This window comes from Pan paniscus, chromosome 4, assembly GCF_029289425.2.
Source record: "Pan paniscus chromosome 4, NHGRI_mPanPan1-v2.0_pri, whole genome shotgun sequence".
In the NCBI taxonomy this organism is placed as follows: Eukaryota; Metazoa; Chordata; class Mammalia; order Primates; family Hominidae; genus Pan; species Pan paniscus.
The window spans coordinates 145,851,997-145,873,694 of record NC_073253.2 but is presented as its reverse complement, the minus strand read 5'-3'; the positions used below and the strand labels follow the sequence as shown (position 1 = coordinate 145,873,694).

At 52.9% G+C, this 21,698-nt stretch overlaps 1 protein-coding gene across 2 annotated transcripts in view; it reads right to left on the bottom strand.

The window, feature by feature from the left end:
- Positions 1–20,422, bottom strand: part of SYNPO (synaptopodin) — a 34,576-nt gene extending 14,154 nt beyond the window's left edge. Inside the window, exon 1 of one of the 2 annotated variants that reach the window (XM_057302363.2) lies at positions 20,147–20,422. The gene's annotated coding sequence lies outside the window, so the exon portion shown is untranslated. Of the gene's footprint in view, positions 1–4,193; positions 4,390–20,146 lie in introns of those variants that run through there. The other variant, XM_034960802.4, reaches the window with a different exon arrangement.
- Between the last annotated feature and the right edge of the window lie 1,276 nt (positions 20,423–21,698).

Sequence of the window (21,698 nt, the reverse complement as noted above, 5' to 3'; positions counted from 1 at the left end):
AAGCTGTGACCAGCAGCGTCACAGCAGCTCCACTGGGGCAGCCACAGGTTTTCTGGCCCCAACCTCCTTCTTCCCTCCTCCATCGAGCCTGGTTTTCCCCTAACCTATTAGAAACAGTGAAAGCACACAGCCTATCCCACCCACCCATGATATTACTCCCCCCGAGTAGGACTCTTCTCCTGCCTGGATCACCCTATCTATTAAAGATGTCTATTAGCCATCTATTAGCCAGGCTGCTCCCCTGGGAGGAGCCTAAGGGATGGGGTGCCAGCCACACTGGAGGGCTCTGAGAGGTTGCTCAGCTCATGCTGTGTCTGTCTCCCCTGCTCTGCTTAGAAACCAGGCCTCCTGGCCTGAATCCAAGCTCTGCCATTTGCTAGCCGTGTGATCTTGGCAAGTTACTGTACCTCTCAGAGCCACAGTCTCCTTAACTTGACATGAGTGTTGGGAGGCCACAAAGAGATCATGAAAATGCCAAGGCCTGACTGCCATGAAGCCCAGGTGGACAGACAGAGGGCTCATGCTATCCTGGCATAAGCTGGCAATTGGTCACCCCATTCCACTCCCTGGAAAAGGTCAGATACTCTTCTAGCACAGGAGATTGACTGAAGGTCAAATAGCAGGAGATTCCAGAGCTACATGGAGGCAGAGCTTACTGCTCCAAAACACAGAACCTCGGAATCTCAGAGGTGGCTGTCACCAAGTCCAATCCCCACACAATTCTTGCATCTTCAGAACAACATGCTGAGTGTGCAAGTCTCTGCTGACATACTCAGGTGACGAGCTCACTCCCCCGGGAGGTGTCTTCCACTAATTAACATTCCTCAGCTAGAAAGTTCCTCCTTACATTCACTTCCAATCACTTTTTTTTTTTTTTCTGAGACAGGGTCTTGCTCTGTCGCTGGAGGGCAGTGGCGCCATCATGGTTCACTGTAGCCTCAACCTTCCAGGATCAAGTAATCCTCCCACCTCAGCCTCCTGAGTAACTGGGACTATAGGCGTATGCCACTATGCCTGGCTAATTTTTGTATTTTTTGTAGAGACAGGATTTCACTATGTTGCCCAGGCTGATCTTGAACTCCTGAGCTCAAGTGATCCACCCACCTCAGCCTCCCAAAGTGCGGGATTACAGGCGTGAGCCACCACGTCCAGCCATCATCTGCTTTCTTGATGTGGTTCTGCCTCCCCAGGCTGCACAGAGAAAAAGTCTTCTCAGCCGGGCGCGGTGGCTCGCACCTGTAATCCTAGCATTTTGGGGGGCCAAGGCAGGTGGATCACGAGGTCAGGAGTTCGAGACCAGCCTGGCCAATATGGTGAAACCCCATCTCTACTAAAAATACAAAAATTAGCCAAGCGTGGTGGCGGGCGCCTGTAATCCCAGCTACTTGGGAGGCTGAGGCAAAAGAAACCGCTTGAACTAGGGAGGCAGAGGTTGCGGTAAGCCGAGATCACGCCACTGCACTGCAGCCTGGGCAACAGAGCGACATTCCATCTCAACAACAACAAAAAAAAGTTTTCTCTTTCATTCCAGCCTGACAGCCCTGCAGAGATTTGCAGATACATCAGATCCCCTTGGGACAGGGTCAGGATAAACATCTCTAGTCCTGCCAGTGTTTCTTATGACACAGTTGCAGCAATAGTAGCTAATATTGATTGGTCACTTACTGTATACCTATACACAGACTTTACTCATATTATTTAATTTCCAAAACAAACCTACAAATCACAAACTATTATTATGCACACTTTATTGATGAGAAATCTACGGCTCAGAGAGGTAAAGTGAGCTGCCCACGATCACAGAGCCAGAAGGAGTAGAGCTCTGTTCACACCTGGCTCTATGTTACTGCAGAGAGCACCAGGCTCCTGGCTGGCCGGTTCCCACCTTGCAAGGCTCATAGAAAGCACTTCAGTGTTTGATTACTCCAGACCTCTCAATGCCCCTGCATTTTTCTGCTTTTCTCCTTACTGGCTCCAGAAGGCCATGGGTTTAGAAAATCCTCAAATGTCAGAGTATGAAGGGCCTTTAGAAATAAGCTGGCCTGGGAGGCCCAGCCAAGGAAGAGGTCAGAGAGGAGGATGTGAGCCCAAGACCAGGTCAGCTGACTCTCAGTGAGGCTCCATTCACAACCTGGGCTGCTGCTAAGATCCCATCACCACCACCTCTCTGAGCTTAAAACTGCTCCCAAGCTACTGTTCTGGAACAAGAGGAATGGCAGAAAAGGCCAGGAGGTAAGAGAGCCCTGCCCTCCAAGGCAAGCTCCTGCAGCCCGCACTCCAGCCCACAGTGACTCCATGGAAAAGGAATTCAGCAGGAGGTTTGGACCAGATCCAGCCAGCCATCCAGATGATTTTCGCCACCCTTCACAAACAAAGCTGGGGAGGCGGGGGGACACCCTAGAGTCCCTTGTAGCAGGGCACCAGGGGGCAACTCCATCTAAAATTCCTCAGACTAGGGAGCTGCCCTCTCTGGCAATATCCCAGGCAGCAACTGCTCAAGATCATGCTCTTGGTGTCAAAGGTGGGGGTGGGGAGGTAGCCAAAGGCTTCAGGGGACAGGTACCTCATTGAACCCTCAATCAGCCTGGCTGTGGCCTGCACTTGTGCAAGTCATGATGTCCCCACCGCCTCCCCACCTAAACTTCTGCAGGGCCAAGTTGGGGTGCTAGCCCTTTAAAGACCCACCCTGGACATTGGATCAGGAGCCCTGAAGATAGGCCTTCAAGAGAGGAAGGGGTGGAGGGCGGGCACAATGAAAAGCTGCCTGGGGTCAGGAGACCTGGGTCCAACAGGGTAAATCCTGAAGTGGGGGAGTAGGCAAGAAGCCCCAGCACAGCCACGAGAAGGGGGTTTGCAACGACTGCTGTCACTACTGAGCCCCCGCTGCAGCCCAGGCTCAGTGCTGTGCACTTTATGCTCACCACCTTGTTCAGTTCTTACAACAGCTCCCAGACATAAGTCCTGTGATTCTTCTCATTCTGCAGATGAAACTGGGGCTCAGAGAGACCTGCCCAGGGTCACACAACTTATGAGTGGCAGAGCTGGAATCCAAACTCAGAAAAGTCTGGCTCTGAGTCTAATCTCTTAACTATTCTCCTTCCAGACTAGGACTCTGGAAAGAGGAGAAACAAGAGAGGCTCCAGTGCTCTTGAATGATGGTCTGCAAAGCCCTCTGCTCCCTCATCTTGTGATCAATGCCCCTCAGCAATGTCTTCTCCCCTGAAAACCCAGCTGCCTAGAAAAACTCCTTCTTTCTTCCACTTCTTCCTTTCAGGAGAAGAGTTGATAAACTCATTCTTACTAAGGTAGAAAGGACTGATAAGGCATGAAAGATGAGTAGAGTGGGAAGATCACTATGTTGGGAGTCAGAAGACCCCAGTTCTTGTTTGGCGTAGAAAGGGACAAACCCTTCCCCCCACCCCTACCACCCACTGTGGACAGCTGCTTGTTCTGCCCACCACTGGGGCCCGTGTGGATGGAGGATCCACAGGAGGGAGGTGGGGCCGGGGAAGGGAGGCCAGAGCAGAAGGTCAGGACAGGGAGAATTCAAGGAAATGCTTCTTCACACGATGCCGTCAATGGGAGTGTCCAGCCAGGGTCAGGTGGGGCGGGGTGGGACAGAGAGCCAGGGGTAGGAATAGAGATTGGCTCAAGGCAGCCCATTGTGGTAGTCCAGGGGTCTTGGCGACAGGAAGGGTAAACAGGCTGGGTAAACTGCCCCCCTGGTGAGGTCAGGAAGGAACCAATGACTGGCCACTGCACAACCTCTGGCTCAGCTGGGGGCAGGAAAATGGAGAGGCCTGAGTAATGGCCTGGCTACCTTGCCAGCCCCTTCCCCATTCCTCCCACTGAAAGGAGGAAATGACACAGGCTCCATGCCCTGGGGAATTCTCCATCCCCAGAGTCATGGCGAGCGTAATCTGACTGGGGTCGGCAGACTGCCAGACCTCCTCTTGGGAGGAGAATAATCTAGACTTTGGTGGGAAGGACTGCCGGGCATGGGAGAAGACACAGAAATGGGGTGGGGAGCCCCAGGCCCAGCCCCCGCCTCACCACTCACAGGCTGGCAGAAATCACCACATACCTCTCCCTTGATGCCCAGAGGACAGACTAAGATCAGAGGGGGGATGCCACATGCCCTAAGTCATATACCCCAAGCCACAAAGGCACCTCCAGGTGCTCATCTTACTCACTCTGCTAGGTCCTCCCTGAAGCCAAGCTTCCCCCTGGATGCTCCTGCCGGCCTTCAAGCCTTGGTTCTCAAAGCCTCCGGCAAAGGCAGCCAATTGCTTGGCTGACGAAGCCAGGAAAATCCCACATCGGCAGCAACATGAAGGAGCTGGATATGACTTTTCTCCTCCACAGATGACTCAGCCCAGCTCTTTATCAGGAAAACCGATTTTGCAACAGCCTTTTAAATGGCCTCTCCACCCCCAGTCTCTCCCCCGCCAATCTACCCGCCCCACGCTGCCAGATTCATCTTCCTCCCTCCGGGATCCACTCATGCCTCTCTCCTGCTCAAAACCCTCTGCTGCCTCCCCAGGACATGGAGGATCAAGAGGAGAGTCCTCATCCTGGCATTCAAACCCCTGCCATCGGGGCCTGCCCAAGAGCTCACTCACCTTCTCTCTGTGCCCTCAGCAACAGTGGAGGGAGTTCAGTGGCTTGCAGTTCCCACAGCTGCCCAATGAATTCCTGTCTGCAAAGCAGCGTTTGCACAGACCCCCTCTACCGGGAACCCTCCTCTGTCTCACATCCTTTCTACATGCCCTAATCCTTCAGATTTCCGGCCTACCTAGAATGCCACCACCCCCTCCAAAAAGCCTTCCCTGATTCACCAATGTTCTGTCTGCATCACTTAATAACCACCACCTTGTGTATTATCTATTCTAGTAAAAGTAATCTTTCAGGGTGTGCTCACCACATGCCAGGTAGCAGGACAGGGCCTTACTTCACTTACTTCCACAGCAACCCATGAGGCCAGCACTATCCTCATCTCCATATTAGAGAAGACGCTGGCTCAGAGGGGTGCAGCAACTTGCTCAAGGTCGCACAGCCAGCCAGAGGAAGAGCTGAAATTCAAGCCCAGGTTGGCCTAATGCCCAGTGCAGGGCCAGTCACGTGGGCCATGCTGCCCCCTCCCAGTGTTTTGCTTTGTAGCAATCAGGGTCTGGGCCCTATTTTCCCCCAGAGACTGCAACGGCCTCGAGGGCAGGGGCCTCTACTGCTTCACTTCTGTGTTCCTCCCTCGTCCCCACCACATCTTCCACTGGCACTTGCAGAATAAACATGAAATCTATGAGAATGACAAGAGCCAACATTTTGGGAGCACCAGATGCTGCCAAGCCAAGGGTTTAACATGCCTTTTTTCATTTAATCCTCACAGCAACTCATAGAGGAGGTTCCCTTATCCCCATTTTGTAGATAAGGAAGATGAGGCACACAGAAGCAGCTAACTCACCCCAGGTCTCACAGCTTAGCAAGGGGCCCCTGCGGTCTGACTGATCTCAAGCCTGGACGCCTTCCTTCTGAAGAGCTCCCCACAAAGCAAATTCACCTTCCTTACTCACCCATCCAGGCCCAGCCCAACGGCCACTTCTTGTAGGAAGCCCTCATCAATCCATTCAGACTCCTAGATCAGTGCTCCTCCCCTGTTCAACCTGGCCCAGAGGCCCCAGAGCAGGAACAGAGCTCAGAGGAAACGGCAGGTTGAGAAAACTCAGAAACCCAGGGGAAGGAGGCTGGGCCTGGCCAAACTTCTGGTTTCTCTCTGCTGGCAGTGGGTCGGGATCAGGGAGGGCAGAGATGGATGCGTAAGGGGAAGCTAAGATGAGGGCTCCACAGTCAGCGCAAGCCTGACCCATCTTCTATCCTTGCAGACCACAAGCCCTGCTCCCTGTTGGCTGACCAGGGCCCTGCCAAAGGCCAGGAGCCACAGCCTCTCTCTTGCCCATTCTACTGGGGTAATTATTAATCTATAATCAGTCAATTTTTAGAAACTTTGAGATGGTAACCCAGAGAGAGGCAAGCTGAGCCCCAGGTATACAGCAAACTGAAAAGGGAGGGCTCACAGAGAGGATCACAGGATCACAGCCCAGGCTTCCACCTCTCCAGTCCAACCCTGGTGAGCTAAGCCTGTGCTCACGAAGCCCCCTCCTGCTGTTTCACTCTCCCCAGTCCCAGCTCCCTGGAAGCCTTGGGAGTACAGAAAGAACCATCATACCCTGCCTTTCCAGAGAAAACACATAATCTAAAAGACAAAAAGGTGGCAAGCCAGGGCAGGGAAAGAGGTGGTTTCCCCTGAACAGTGCCTCTGCCAGGGTCAGGGCGGGGCCTAGGTCATCTGCGGGTCCCCTCCACTCTTCCCAGGGCCTGACACACTCTGGGCCCGCCACAAAGATGTGGTCCTTCCCCTTAGCCCTGTGCCAGCCTAGGGCCAGGACTGGTCTCCGTCCTCTGTAAATGTCCCCAGACTCAGCAGAAGCCATCACCCAGGAGGGGTTGAAACCATCACTGTGTTGATTAAATAAACTACTAAAGGACAAGCACTTCCACAATCCAAAGTCTCCCCCTTCACATTTTGCTTCACCATTCATCCCTGGAGATGAATTTTAGATTTGTCTAAATCCAAGATTCATCTAGATTCTAGATCAAAGATCTAGAGGGTGGTTCCTGGGAGTGGGAGGAGAAGGAAGGAGAGAGCAACACGTTTGTGAGGGAAGGAGATGAAATCTCAAATCACTGTGTTAGATCTAAGGGGAAGAATGTTTCATGAAGTGAGGGGAGAACATAGAACCTAAGAGAAAGATGAATTAGGATGAAGCAATCCAGAAAGTCTTCCTGGAGGAGGTGACATATGTCCTAGCTCTTGAAAGATGGAGATAAGGAAGCATTCTAAGCAATGATGATAGCTCAGCAGAGACTAGGAGGTTCAAGATAACCCCCACCCCACTCCCCTACCTACCCCCATACCCCAAATCAAGACCAGCTGAATAGAAAGGAAACTTTGATAGAGGAACACACCCACTGGGCTTGCCCAGAGGCCAGGGGTGAATGGGGAGGGCTAGGCACAGTTCCACAGGAGCTATGTACATTACCAGGCTCATGCCCGGAGACCAGAACCTGGGCCTCCGGGTGGGTTACATAACTGCCCCCCACTCCTTGGGCCACAGAGCCAGCTGGGACCCTCCGCCTCCACCTCTCCTGCCATCTGTCTCAGCAGCTTCCTTCTTATAGGAAAGGACGCCGTGCAGCCCAGCTGAAAGTGAAGGACAGCGCCCTGTGGTAAATTCCCCACATTCCTTCCTCACAGAAAAATAAATAACTCGAAGAAAAAACACAGGAGGAATGATAATGACAAAGTCACCGCACATGGGGTAAACAACAGAGAGATGAGGTTTATCCCCAGGAGGCGTCATCACCAGCCTGGGGCTCTGGGACAGACAAACCTGCCCCCAACCCCTGCGGGTTCCCCAGACGGGGTCTCAGGCGCGCTCACAGCTGCCAAAGAAGGCGCTGGGAATCCCTCAGTCGTGGCAGGTGGTCACCGTGTGCAAACTCCTCAGGGGCCGGGTGCAGTCATGTTCATTACTCAAGTTGCTGCTTACTGAGCACTTCTAATTTGCGAGGCATTCGGTTTCGGTGTTATCATTTTTCATCATGTTGTTTTATTTTATCCTCACAGGCTGCGAGTTAGGGAGTACCATTATTCCCATTTTACAGATGAGGAAACTGAGCCTCAAAAAGAAAGGTTTTGTGATTTGTCAAGGTTATTTGGCCAGTGAGTGGATTGTGGGTTTCCAGCCGGCCCCTCACTCCCGAATCCATTCAGCCTGCCCGCTCCTCCCACAGACAGCCCTCCTTTACCAAATCCAATCAGAGGTGCAGCCAGTTCTTCCCCCATCTATGGCTCAGCAAGGCATCCTATTCAAATTGCTGGGCTACCTTCAGTAAATCACTTCACCTCTCTGAGTCTCAACTTCATCATCAGTAAAACAGGGATAATAATATCTGCTTTGCAGAGTAGCTGCTGAGTAAATGAAATGCAGCAATGATTTCTAAAGTATAAAGCACTGTGCACACATTGGGGGGTGGTTAACTGTAGGCTTTTGCACACACCCACCTCTGCATAACTGGACCAGGCTGGGGCTGTATCTGTCTCTCTCCCTGTCTTCACCACCCCTCTCTGGGTCTGGTCTCACTCTTCTGCTCATTATCAGACACAGTCCAACCCCATCCCCCTTCCCAACACCCCCCACCCCGCATCCTCTCTGCACAGGGGATCCCCATGTCACTTCTAGCCAGAACCAGTTTTGAACCCCAGGCCCCCTCAGAGGAGGACACCATGGCTCTGGGGTGCTGGAGGCTGCTGACCCTGCCATGGCCCTCTCCTCTGCTGCCATTCACCAATTACCAGGCAGGTCTGGCCCCACTCCAACAGGAGGAGTCTCCTGCCAGGGAGAGGCTGAATCATGCAGTCCTGCCCTCCATGTTTCCCTCAAACTACAAAAGAAAAGAAGACTAGAAGTCAGGAGATTTGGTTCCAGGGTCTGTCCTGTCACAATTTGGGTGAGACACTGGGCTGATCCCTGACCCTCTTGGGGCCTCAGTGCATCCAATTTGTCCAAAGGAGGGATTGGACTGGACTGGTGGTTCCTAGAGTGTGGTGCCCCCACCACTAATGGAAGCAAAAAGGATTTTAGGTGGTACCTTGATATTTAAAATCTTAATAGTTATATACATTTCAAATGTGAATTGGAAAAGAGGTATAATGAACACACTTGTGATCTCAGGTATATTACTGCTTAAGGAGAGGCTAAAGTGGACATTTCACTAACAAAATTTAAAGAAAATATGTATAGGTGGTGCATGGATTCATTCATTCAACAAGTATTTATTACACACCAACTAAGGGCCAGGCACCGTTCACAGGCATGAAGGGAAACAGATTAAAATCTCTGCTTGCATTCGGGTAAGGGAACAAGATAATAAATACACAAGTAAGTCAGATGGTAAATGCTATAAAAAAATAAAGCAGGGACTGGAGATATATGGACTGTAAGGGGTGAGGAGTGATTTGCAAAGGTAGATATGATAACCAAAGCCATCCTCACTGAGAAGGCACATCTGAGCTAAGAACGGAAAAAGGTGAGAGAGTGAGGCATATGCTTGTCTAGGGCAACAGTGCAGGCAGAGGGAACAGCAAGTGCTAAGGTCCTGAGGCAGGCTCATACCTGGCAGGTTTAAGAATGATAGACATAATGTGGAGGTAGGACACGAATAAGAAAAGTGTGGGCTGGGTGCAGTGGCTCACACCTATAATCCCAGCACTTTGGGAGGCCGAGGCGGGCAGATCACTTGAGGTCAGGAGTTCAAGACCAGCCTGGCCAACATGGTGAAACCCCGTCTCTACAAAAAATATTTGCCAGGCATAGTAGCGCATGCATGTAATCCCAGCTATCTGAGGGGCTGAGGCAAGAGAATCACTTCAACCCAGGAGGTGGAGGTCACAGTGAGCCAAGATTGCGTCACTGCACTCCAGCCTGGGCAAGAGAGCAAGACTCTGTCTAAAAAAAACAAACAAACAAAAAAATGTTTTCTCTAATGGCCCTTCTCCTTCTGAGCTCTGCATTGCAACCATTTCCATACACACACACATACACCTGCAACATACACGCATTCTCAGTAGCCTCTTAATGTTGGAGAGGCTCCAGCCGGCAGCAGCACATCCTCCTCTGCACGTATGCCCACACACAGAGGTGCTGCTTGCTTCAAGCCTGTGCTACACACAGCAGAGCGTGCCCAGGCACGCATGCACACCCACAGAGGGGGCAGGACGTACACATAAATATGTGCACACTGAGCACCCGCAGGTACACGGGACTCATGTGGAAGGCTGGCATGGATGGATGGGCATCAGGTACACATCTTGTGGGACGTATGTGTTTCCTTCCTGCCAGCCTGCCCCGTCTTCAGGTAACCGGGTTAGCAGAGAACTCTTGCCTTGAGGGCACATGCTCCTGGAGAATGGACAATGCACCGATGGTATGGTTTCAAATTCATTTCTCCAGGATCTCTGCATCTCAGTCATAGTCTCCCTTTTCCAAGGGTACATTAAAATCTGCCACTTGATGCTCAAATGACCCAGGGGATCATGTGGCTGTGGAGAGTGTCCCCTTTGTGTGTGTGTGTGTGTGTGTGTGTGTGTGTGTGTGTGTGTTTTAGACAGGGTCTCACTCTGTCACCCAGGCTGGCAGGCTGGAGTGCAGTGGTGCAATTACAGCTCATGGCAGTGACCTTCCAGGGACAAGTGACCCTCCTGCCTCAGCCTCCCAAGTAGCTGGGACTACAGGCATGCACCACCACACCCGGCTAATTTTAAAAAGATTTTTGTACAGACGAGGTCTCACTTTGTTGCCCAGGCTGGTCTCAAACTCCTGGGCTCAAGCAATCCTCCTGCCTTGGTCTCTCCAAGTGTTGGGATTACAAGCATAAGCCACTGTGCCCAGTCAAATGTCCCCTTTTCTATCCTTATTGCCATTAAATAGGATAAGCCATATGAAATGCCTACCACAGCACCATATACCTTAGCACCACCACCAGCATCCTCACGTGTCACCAAAGTCATCTCCACCTTCATTCCTCTAGGGCACTTGGAGGCAACTGAACAGTAGAGGGAAAGGACCAGGCCAGGAGCTGTAGATCTGGGTTTTAGCTTCAACCTGGTCTGCAATTCAATGTGAGGCCTCTGGCAAGTTCCTTCCCCTCTCTGGTCCAGATCAGAAACTTGCAGGTGCTTCAGAATCCCTCAGGGAATGTGGTCAAGATGCAGATTCCTGGGCTTTATCCTAGACAGGAGGAACCACAGAATATACACCTTAACAGGCTCCCGAAGGGCTTCTGTGTACAGCCAGGTTGGGAACCCACTGGGCTTTAGAGTCCATGATCTTATAACTAAGTGTGTAAGTTAGTTAACACAAGAAAATGTCTGGAATACAGACTTGCACACAGTAAGACTCCATAATGTTAATAAAAATACATTTAATAAAATATATTTATATAATTGTCTTTTTTTAATTTTTATTTTAATAGACGTGCGTTTTCACTATGTTTCCCAGGCTGGTCTTGAACTCCTGAGCTCAAGCAATCCTCCTACCTTGGCCTCCTAAAGTGCTGAGATTATAGGAATGAGCCACCGCACACAGCCTATGATAATTATATATGGTAATTTTATAGCATTCCTTGAATATGCACAACACTTTTATAGTTTTCCTAGCACTTTTCATCCATCAGAGATAGAGACAGAGCAAGGATTGTTACACCATTTTACAGACTAGAAAACTGAGGCAGAGAAAGGGCAAGGGACCTGCCCAGGATCTCACTGCACATGGTTCATTGGCTCCTAGCCAGAGCCATTGGCACAGCCTCATGAGGTGCCCCACCTCGGGGCCTTATCCTCTCATCCCATGTGATTTTGACTCCCAGCCCCCAGTGTAACTGTCCTACCACTCCAGGTTTATGAAAACTCTGAGCACACATGACTTCTCCATGACTCTGGAGAATAGGACAACCTCAACCAGTTAATTTCCTTCCAGCCACAAGACCCCTCTCACTGGCAGTGCAGGGAGTTCCCAGAGCCCTAACGCTACACACTACCATCTGCTCTAAAATAGTTGTTTTATTCTAACTAATCTGAGTTCAACCTGATCACTAGCTATGGTGACCTTTAGCAAGCCTTATATGTGCGGAGCCTCAGTTTCCTCTAAAAGATTCTTAATTCCCACTCTGCTATGTTATTGCTCAGATCAGCTCTCACACAGGCAAAGGCCTGAAACCTATACTACTGCACATTAACTCTCTGGCTAAAGTGTGAGCTCCTGGAAGGCAGGAACCCTGTTTCCCCCACCCATGCACCCACACCTACAGCATGTAATATGTGCTCAATAAATATATGCTGAATGCGTGATGAAAGGAAATGATATGGCCAAAGCAGCTCTTTCCTAGTCCTAACTGACCATGGTATTTCATGAGTCATTTCCCAGGTCGAGGGGTAGGGACTCTGAGCAGGGACGATCAGGGCCAGAAGGAATGGTTTCTGGGTCCTGGGAAATTGCCCTCCCCTCTGCACATAGTGGACCACCTGCCATGGCTGTGATGAAGGCCACGCTGGGAGGGCGGTGTTCTGGGAGTCCTGAATGTAATCCTGTTGACTCACAAACGTAAATAATGCACTAGTATGTTCTCTCCTCACCACCCTGTCACACTAAGAATAGCACCGGCTACTCTTTCAGGGATTCCAAGGGGAAGAGGGCAGGACAGCAAGATAGGGACAAGCAGGGAAAGACATCACTGGGCTATGGACCATCAAGCACTCCTTCTCCAAACCCATAAAGCAGAGGAGCCTGGAGGGCAGAGCCGAAAGGGCCCTTAGAGGCCAACTGTCAGAAGCTCTCAGGGGGTGAGCAGATGGCACCTGCCCCTCCACCAGCCTGTTTTATCTTTTCCTCCTCCTTTCTGACGCCCATCCTAATAAAGCCTGTGCCTCTAACTTACCCCTCCACACTCCTCCCCCTCCTTGTTCATGGGATGAATAAATATACAGTGGGTGGGTGCCCTCTTATGTGTTTATATGTAAAGCTTTAGAGAAGGAAAAATATGCTATAGATTTTCATTTATCTTAAGTTTAAAAATAACTGACCTAGAACAGCGCTTCTCATAATTTAAAGTACATGGAAATTACTCAGGAATGTTGTCAAAATGCAGATTGTAATTCAGGAAGTCTGGGATGAGGCCTGGGATTCTGCATTTCTAACAAGTTTCTGGGTGATGCTGATACTGCATCCATGGGCCATACACTGAGTATAGAAAAATTAGAGTATTTATCTATAATAGAGATGGGGAAACTGATGCCCAGGGAGAAAAAGGGGTGTGCCCTAGAGCGTACAGCAGAGCTGGGCTCAGGATGCAAGCCTCCTGCCTGCCATCCCGGGGTTTTGGCTCCAGGGTTGGCGGGGGGTTGGTGCCTGGAATGGAACAGGGGACAGGCAGCCGTTACAGGCAGTGGAAGTAGGTCTGGGGCGGCCTTCATTCAGACACAAGCTGACCCTCCTTTGTCCACAGACTCCCACAGGGAATAAAAGGAAATAAGAACTCACCTGAACAGGGGCACTCAGCTTGAGTGACCGCAGCCTCCTGCCCAGGAACGCACTCTCACCAGCTTGCATCTGAGGCCTGCTGGGCCTCCATAACCCTCCTTGAAGAGAGCGGGGAGAGATGGCCCCAGACTCTGCATTTAGCCACCTCAAGAAGTGGCTGGGGGGGCATGAATGGGGTCTGTCGATAGCACTATCAGGGTGGACATCCAAGGGAAAGAGGAAAGGAAAGGAGGAAAGACCCACCTCCTAGATCAGCACCAGCATGCTCCTCTTTCTTATGATCCGCCTCAAGCCCCTTCGCAGGCTCCAGGCCCTGTACCACCAGCCCCACTGCCCTGACCCCTGCGCTGCAGCTCCCGTCGTGGTGCTTCACCTCCCAGCCTGCCAGGCTCCAGCCATGCTGACCCTCTTTCTAGTGCTTGGCCAGCCCAGCACTTTCTCCCCTCAGGGCCTCTGCACTGGCTGCTCCTTTTCCTAGAGCTCTTTCTTCCCTTGCCCCCTTGGCTGCACCTTTCTGACCACACTTCTCATCCTTCAGGTCTGTTCACAGGTCCCAAGGCCCTCAGAGGTCACATTCTCCTGCCACAACACTCTCTGCCTCTTCCCTAAACGCTCATCAGGTTTGTAATTCCATAAGGATTTGTTTTCACGTCAGTCTGCCTGTCCCCGCAGGGCAGGGACCTTGGCTATGTCCATGCCCCTGTGCCTCGGCCATAGCTGGGCCTGAATAAACATTTGTTGACTAAGTAAAAGAGCAAATGCATGAAACACTGCTCACGTCATGACTGCAAAGCCTCCTGCCTTCATGCTCCCATGTGACCTCACTCACCCGGAGTTGTACAGGATTGGGATTTGCACAATTATCTGGGTACTGGCCTCTGCTCTGCTGCACCCTAGCTGAGTGGCCACTGCAGGTCACCTCTCTGAGTGGGGTCTCCTGCAGTGTCTGTCAGGTCTAAATGAGAGAAGAAATCTGGGAAAGAACTTTGATTGACAGCATTACTCTGTCAATGTTTGAGGCCCAGAGAGGGAAAGGGCTCATTCAAGGCCACACAGCCAGTGTATGGGGATGCCAGACACCCCTGGCACAGCTTAAAGTCCACAGCTGAGCTTCAGGCCCACCCAAGCTCAGTAAGAGCACCATCTGCCTGGAGGCTGGGCAGGGATGGAGGAGGGAGAGGAGAGGGTGGATGGGAGCATTCAGCCTCAGGCCCAGAGCCAGGGTATGGTGGGCGGGGCCCCCAGCAGGAGACCTGAGTGGGGCCTGGCAGCCGGGCATGGGGGAGCCAACTGGCTCAGGTTGGGTGGTGGCATGCTTGTTCTCCGTGCGCGTGATAGTCTATTTTTTAATCAGTACTCTCCCCATCCCCCAACTCCATGTGCCCTCCCAAAGGGCCCCATATTGGGAATAATGTCCTGGCTGAGGAGGCCAGGGCCACCTTAGGGATCCATGGGAGGGTCCCCAACATCTCATCTTCCTATGGAGCCCACAAGAACTAAGCGGCCCAGAAGGCAGGACAGGAGGCTCAGGGATGAAGCGTGTCCTCTGCCTGTGTGACCCTGGGCTGCTCCCTAAACACTCTGACCTCAGTTTCCCCTACCTGTACAATGGTGGCGGTGTGCCAGACTGCGTGGGAGTTTATTACAACTCAAGCACTTAGGAGCCACTCAAGTTCCAAGGCACTAACAACGCCCACTCATCAGGCCATGGCAGAGCCTTCCATGCCCACAGTGACTGCAGGGCACCCTTGATCCTCTCTGACCTACTGCCAGGGGAATAGAAAAGTTGAGCTGGTTCAAGGGCCAATCTCAGAGCCCCGGACCCTAGACCCAGTGAGGCTCCTCCTTCCAGGACCTAAGCTTCAGGGATGATGAGGATCAAAGATGAATGCTGTCTGTTCTGGGATAGGTGGCTTGCTTTTTCTGAGCCCCTGGCACTCCATCTAGTGTGGGAGAGACCATGTTGTGAAGAAGTTAAGCACACAGTTTTTGGGGCCAGACTGCCTGTGTTTGAATCTAGCCACTTACCAGGTGTGTGACCTTGGAAGCTCACTTAACCAACTTCTCTGTGCCTCAGTTTCCCATCTGCAAAATGCTAATAACAGTACTCACCTCATGGAGTTGTTGATGCGTAAAGAACTTAAAGCACCCATGGTACATAGTAAATAACAGTAAACAATCATTTTTCAAGAACTGTGGCTTTTATCTTTCAAGCACACTTAGACTCTAAGAGATTTTATTCTGGAGGATTACACGCAAGGGTCTCAGGTTAGCCCACTCTCCTGTCCCAGGGGCTCATCCAGCCTGCCCCTTCCTTGACCCTTGACACCATGGTGTCAGCCCCTCCTGCTAGCCCCATGTTCTTGGTGACAAGCCAGTAAGGAGCTTTGTCACACCCATGATCCCCTCAGATCCTTACTAGCCCATATCTCAGCAGTCAGAAGTGAAGCCTGAGGCCCAGAGGAAGCAAATGATTTGCCCAAGACCACCAGCCAGTCAGCTAAGAGCGGAGGTTCGAGCATCCATTCCTGAAGCTCAGTCCAGGCATTTTCCGCTGTGCTTGTGCCTATTCTCCCACCATCAAAACCTGTTCCTAGGCCGGGCATGGTGACTCATGCCTGTAAGGCTGAGGCAGATGGATCACTTGAGCCCAGGAGTTCAAGACCAGTCTGGGCAACATAGCGAGACACTGTCTCTACTAAAAATACAAAAATTAGCCGGGCACGGTGGCACATCTCTGTAGTTCCAGCTACTTAGGAGGTGGGAGGATCACTTGAGCCCAGGAGGTCGAGGCGGCAGTGAGCCATAATCATGCCACTGCACCCCAGCCTGGGCGGCCGAGTCAGACTCTGTCTCAAACAAACAACCCAACCAAACAAACAAAAAAACCTGTTCCTGGCCAAACATCAAAAAGTAACTTATACTGAGATACAATTAGTCTTGAGCGAGAGCCCATCTCCTTAAGAACTTGCTATTTCTATTTTTTTGGTGGAGTCTCACTCCGTCTCCCAGGCTGGAGTGCAATGGCGTGATCTCGGCTCACTGCAACCTCTGCCTCCTGGGTTCAGGCGAGTCTCCTGCCTCAGCCTTCTGAGGAGCTGAGATTACAGGCATGCACCACCATTCCTGGTTAATTTTGTATTTTTAGTAGAGACGGGGTTTCACCATGTTGGCCAGGCTGGTCTCAAACTCCTGACCTCAGGTGATCCCCCTGCCTTGGCCTCCCAAAGTGCTGGGATTACAGGCGTGAGCCACCACACCTGACCACTATTTTAACAGAGATCAAAACCTCACAATACCTAAGTGGTAGCTCATTTTTTTTTTAGCATTTATCATCATCTCATTTAATTTTCAGAACAACAGTATACAACAGGGTCTATTATTGTTTCTATTTTATAGATGAGGAAACAAAAACCCAGAGAGGTTACATAACATAGTTAAGATCTCCCGGCCAGCCAGGAAGGGAACCCAGAGGTCCAACCACAGAATCTGTGTATTAGCCACACATGAGGCATGCCTCCAAGAATTTAGGAGTAGACTGAATTTTGTTCCACCCGCAGCAACCCTGGGAGGCTGGACAGGGTAGGGTAGGGCAGGGTCTGCACAGTACTATACGACCCTGCCTCACCGAGTGGAAAAGCTGAAGCTAGGCTGGTGGAATTTCAGGCAGCAGCAGCCAGTTGGTAGATTTCATTCCAAACAGAGGGCTTGTGTAAGCCTTTGGAATTACAGGGCCTAGAGGCTGCTTCCATGTTGACTCCTCCTCTGGCCACACTGGGTAGCAATTGAGCCCCAATATCCAGGGACAGTTCACAAAAGACTCTGACCACACACACACACACACACACACGTGTGCATGTGCACGCGCACACACAAACACACACACACAGAAACACACACACACACGACTAACTTAGCAGAGCCACTTTGCAGGCAGGCCCAGCCGCCCCTCTGACCAGATCTCAGGTGGAGCTCCTTTGGATCTGCAGTCTGAAGCCCCTGGGGATGCAACCAACACCCACCCTCCAGTCCCTGCCACTGGTCCCAGCCCCTAGCCCCAGAGCATGACCATCTTCTGGGAAACCTTTCCTCCCAACCAAATCCTCCCCCACCCCAGCTTCCCCATTCTTCCAGACTCCAGTTGCAGATACACCTTCCCCAGAAAGCCTTGAGCATTGCTTCAAATAAGATTCAGGTCTCTGTTCTGAAGTCACCTCTGAGAGAGGACTTTCCTAATCACCAACCCCCGGTAGCCCCCTAACTGCTCTCCATCTTAACAGCATGACTTATTTTTTTATGGCACTTTTACCTATCTGAAATTATCTTGATGATTTATTTGCTTCCTTTTTTCTTTTCTATCTCCCCAATTAAAATGCAAGTGCCTTGAGGGCAGGGGCCTGTCTGTCTTATTCACTACTGCAACCCCAGTGTCTAAGCACCCATCCCAACCCATTGCTAGCCAGGGACAGTGAGGCCCATGGAGAGAAAGGGATTTACCCAAGGTCACACAGTAAGTGAGTGGGCAGCAGAGGTTGGCCTAGCACTACAGCCCAGGGCACTTGGCCTGTCTCCACCCTTCCCCAGTTGACCCTCAGCAGATCTATCCTGCTGCTGTCTCTTCACTACAATGGGGACCAGAGCCTGCAGGGCCTCACCAGTAGCACCCCCCTGTACTTCCCCGGGCCCACGGTGCCCTGATCTGGGCAGCCCTGCCTGCTTCCCCTCAGTCCCTCCCTTCCTGGCACCAGCAGCTCCGATGAGCTCATGTCTAGAAGCCTGGGAGCTGCCTTGAAGGAAAAGGTGCCTCCCAGGCCAGGCAGGGGGCCTGGAGGTGTGCTCAGCCTTGTGGGAGGGCAGCCCTGGCAGGTGGAAGGAGTGTGCTGACTCCTGCCCTGCCCACCTCCCAGAGCTGTGACGTGGGCTCAGGAAGACACATGTCAGCCCTGGAAATGGGCTGTGACTAGGGGTGGAGAGAAGATGGAAGAAGGTTCCTCCCATGCTTCTCCTCTCTCTCCAGGTGCTCCATGGACACTCATGTCGCCATTCACCTATTAAGGATGTGCTCTTTCCCAAGGAGAGGGAGCTCTGTTGCCTTCTTCCCACAGAATCACTCTGTGCAAACCTCTTCCCCTCCTTGGCCCCAGTCTCCCCAATTCTAAAATCGGACACTGGATAAAATGCCACGGAAGAACCTAGGGATGCACCAGGAACCAGGCGCCTGAATGCCACAGGTTTGATTTGGTTGGTTTTTTTCCTACCTTAAGGGATGGGGAGTAGATAAGGGCAACAGCTGACTAGGGAGGGAAGGAGTTAAAGGCCTTATTTAGCCATGTAAATGCTGGTTCCAACCACAGCTTAATTTAGGTGTCAGTTGTGGGGTTGAGGGGAGCTGGCCCATGGCTTGCAAAGAGGGGGCAGGCCTGGAAAGTGGGGGCTGCAAGCCAGAGTGGTAAACAACATTCCTGGGGGAAGTTTGAATATCAAGCTAGAGTGATCCTAGTCCATCCCCTTCGTACTGATGGAAAAACTGAGGACCAGAGAAGGGGAGGAACCAGACCAAGATCTCCTAAGGAGACAGAGGAAGGGGATGCCCCACCCAGCAAACAGGGTTTTTCAGCTCCCCGGGGGGTTTTCAACTCCCCTGAGGGATCTCATCTGCCTGCCTGAGACAATATGGCAAGTAGTGGGGGAGCACATCAGTTCCAGTTTGTGGCTGTGCCCCCCAACATGGAATGGGCCAGGCCTGGGCTTGGTGACAAGGCAGGCTGGTGCCAGTAAGGCTTCCAACCCCTTGCCCCAGAGTACCCTAGACCCCCATCAGCATCCAGTTTCACTTCCACTTTCTAATGGACAGGGGGTAGGGCACCCTCTGACTAGCCCTACAGCTACCACCAGCACTGCTGTCCACCATGCAATTTCCCCCTCAGGGGCTACCCTGCCAAACCCTCTCACCGGAGGCCAAGAGAGCAAGGGTCTTGCTCCAAGATAACATAACAAGTTGGTTTATTCCAGTGCCACCTGCCATTCAGGACAGGGTGGGGGATGGGGGATGGAGCACATGCTGCTTCCCACTCAGCTCTTGTCCCTTCCAGACAACCTGGACCCCATGGACGGAGTTCCCTGGCACCTTCCGGAATACGCCCATAACTTGGGGTAATGGGGGGAGGAAAGGAGACCTTTTCCTGAGTCCTCAAAGAGGTCTTGCCAGGGCTCTGGACAGTGCCCCTGATTCCACAGCGCAGTGGTTAGAAAGGAGCCGGGCCCTCCACTAACTTCACCTCTGGGGCCTCTCTCTCACCTTGGCAAGGAGGGCAATTGCAAAGATGTTGTGAGGCGGGCAGCGCAGGACAGTTTCCCCTCTCCCTGTAGGCGCTGGGGAAAGGCCTCGATTTCTCCAGGTAGGGCTTGGGCTGGGTGGTCCCCAGGGTGTGACTGCTCTGGCATCCTGTGTGCCCCACCGGCACAGCCAGACCCCAGAGCCCGGTCGCCCCGCCCGCAGGGAGGAGTGAGGAGGCCCAGCACTGGCCGTTCCCGCTGCCCCCACGGCGCCCATGTTGGTCAATCCTGGGCAGAGCCCAACCCGCCGTTATCCTGGGTCAAATCGGTCCGACTTTTCCCAGAACGGGCTTGGGGAGACAGACTCTGGGCTGTTGCCCACCTGTAAGCCTGGGGCTGCCTCGCCCTGATCCGCTTGCGGGGAGGGGCGCAAGGGCTGGAGCCCCCACGCAGCCCAGGAGGGTAGCTGCCCGGCGTCAGGGCGTCCTCCCGCTCCTCAGCTGCTCGAAAGCCTCGATACCCCTCCAGCCCCCCACCTACAGATGGGGAAATGAGGCCCAAAGTGTAGAAGCGACTTGGCCAAGGTCACCCCGCGTGCGAGGACTGGAGCCCAGATGTGCCACCTCCTCCTGGGCGGCGCCGGGAATAGCGCAGGTGGGAAGGGGCGAGGCTCGCGCGGTGCCCGCACCCCTGCCAGGCCAGCGCCCCTCACTCACCTCCAGCCGCTGCGCACGGTCCCCGAGCTCCCGGGCGCCGCCGCCTCGGCACACCTGGCCGCGTCCGTCAGCGCGCCCCGCCCCGAGGTCCCCGCCACCCCCGCCCCGCGCCAGGCCCAGGCTCCGCGCCCGACGCCCCCTCCTCGCCGCCGCCACCGCCACCGCCTAGCGGGCTGCTCCGGGACCCCGGGCTGGGAGCCGGGAGCGCTGGGCGGGCGGGCGGGCGGGTGAGCAGTGCTCCTGCTGCCTGCTCCCCGGGGCCCTAGCGCCGCCCCTCCCGCCCCGCCCCGCCCAGCCCAGCCCTGGGGGTGCGACTCCCTCCTCCACCCGCTCAGCCTCCCATCTCCAGGCGGGGGCACCTCTCTTTCCTCTCGCTGTGCCTCACTCTCTGCTGCCTGGTTGTCTGTCTCTCCGTTTCCTTATCATTTTCTGTATCTCTAGGTCGGTCGGTCTGTCCTAAAATCCTCCTATCTCCTTCGGCTAGGAGGGAGACAGTTTCTTTGTGTCCCCTTTTCTTTTCTCTAACCCACCCCCTACCCACTTTGAAATCTGCCTTTGTGATTCTGTCCCCATAACTGGTACCACCTCCCACCCTACCTCTTCCTGGCTCTCCTTTCAGACCTGGGTGCTCAGGCCCATCTTCCCCGCTATGTCTCAGCCCCAGTAACTAGAATAACTGTCTCTCTTGGTAGAACTTAGGCAAACGGGCACTGAGAAGGGTGACCATGTCCCCACCCACCTGCTGCCATCCCCTGACTTCACCAGTGGGTCAGCAACAAGGCAGGGGTGCTGTATGGCATCTCTGGGGCTCAGCTCCCCACCTTTCACTGAGCAAAATGCCATTCAGATTGAGTGTGCGAAGCCCCATGGCAGTGGCCATGTACATCAGAGTCACGTGGGATGCTGTTAAAAGTCCAGATACCCACATTCCAGCACCACTCCCATTGAGGGCACGAGCCGGTGGGCTTGGCACAGGACTGATGGCAAGTACCCTCCACAGCCCCAGCAATTTTGAAACAGAACCACGGTTGGAGAAATGCTGGTCTAGGTTTTCACTGAAGTTTCCCCGGTTTCCCCACCCCCTTGACCAGGGTGGTTCCACTTTCATCTGTCTTTTGCATCAAGAGTTGTGTGTTTAGATTTCTGCTAAAGGAAGTTAGGAATGTGCTAGCATAAGTCCACCCCACACAAGGGCCTGTGAAACACAGACCTGCAGGTGGCCTGGGTTTGGGATGTCCCCTGTTCACACTGGGGAGACTCAGAATGCAGGAACCCTCCCTGGCAGTTCCCATTTCTCCTCCTGGCCTCATGGGCTTCAGAGAATTCCTCTGATCGTGTGGCTGCTCTGCTCTCATCATCTTGCACCCAGGGTAGAGGGCAGGTTGGGAGAGTGAGGGGTGGGGGTGGGATCCTGGGACCCCCACCAGGTTGGGGTATCGCTAACCCTGAGAGTGCCTGTTCTAGGGAAGTGGCTGCAGCCCAGCCTGTGGGGAACCAGGAAGCTGTGTGTGGGTGAGAGGAAAAGAGAGAGAGAGGCTAGGATTGCTGTGTG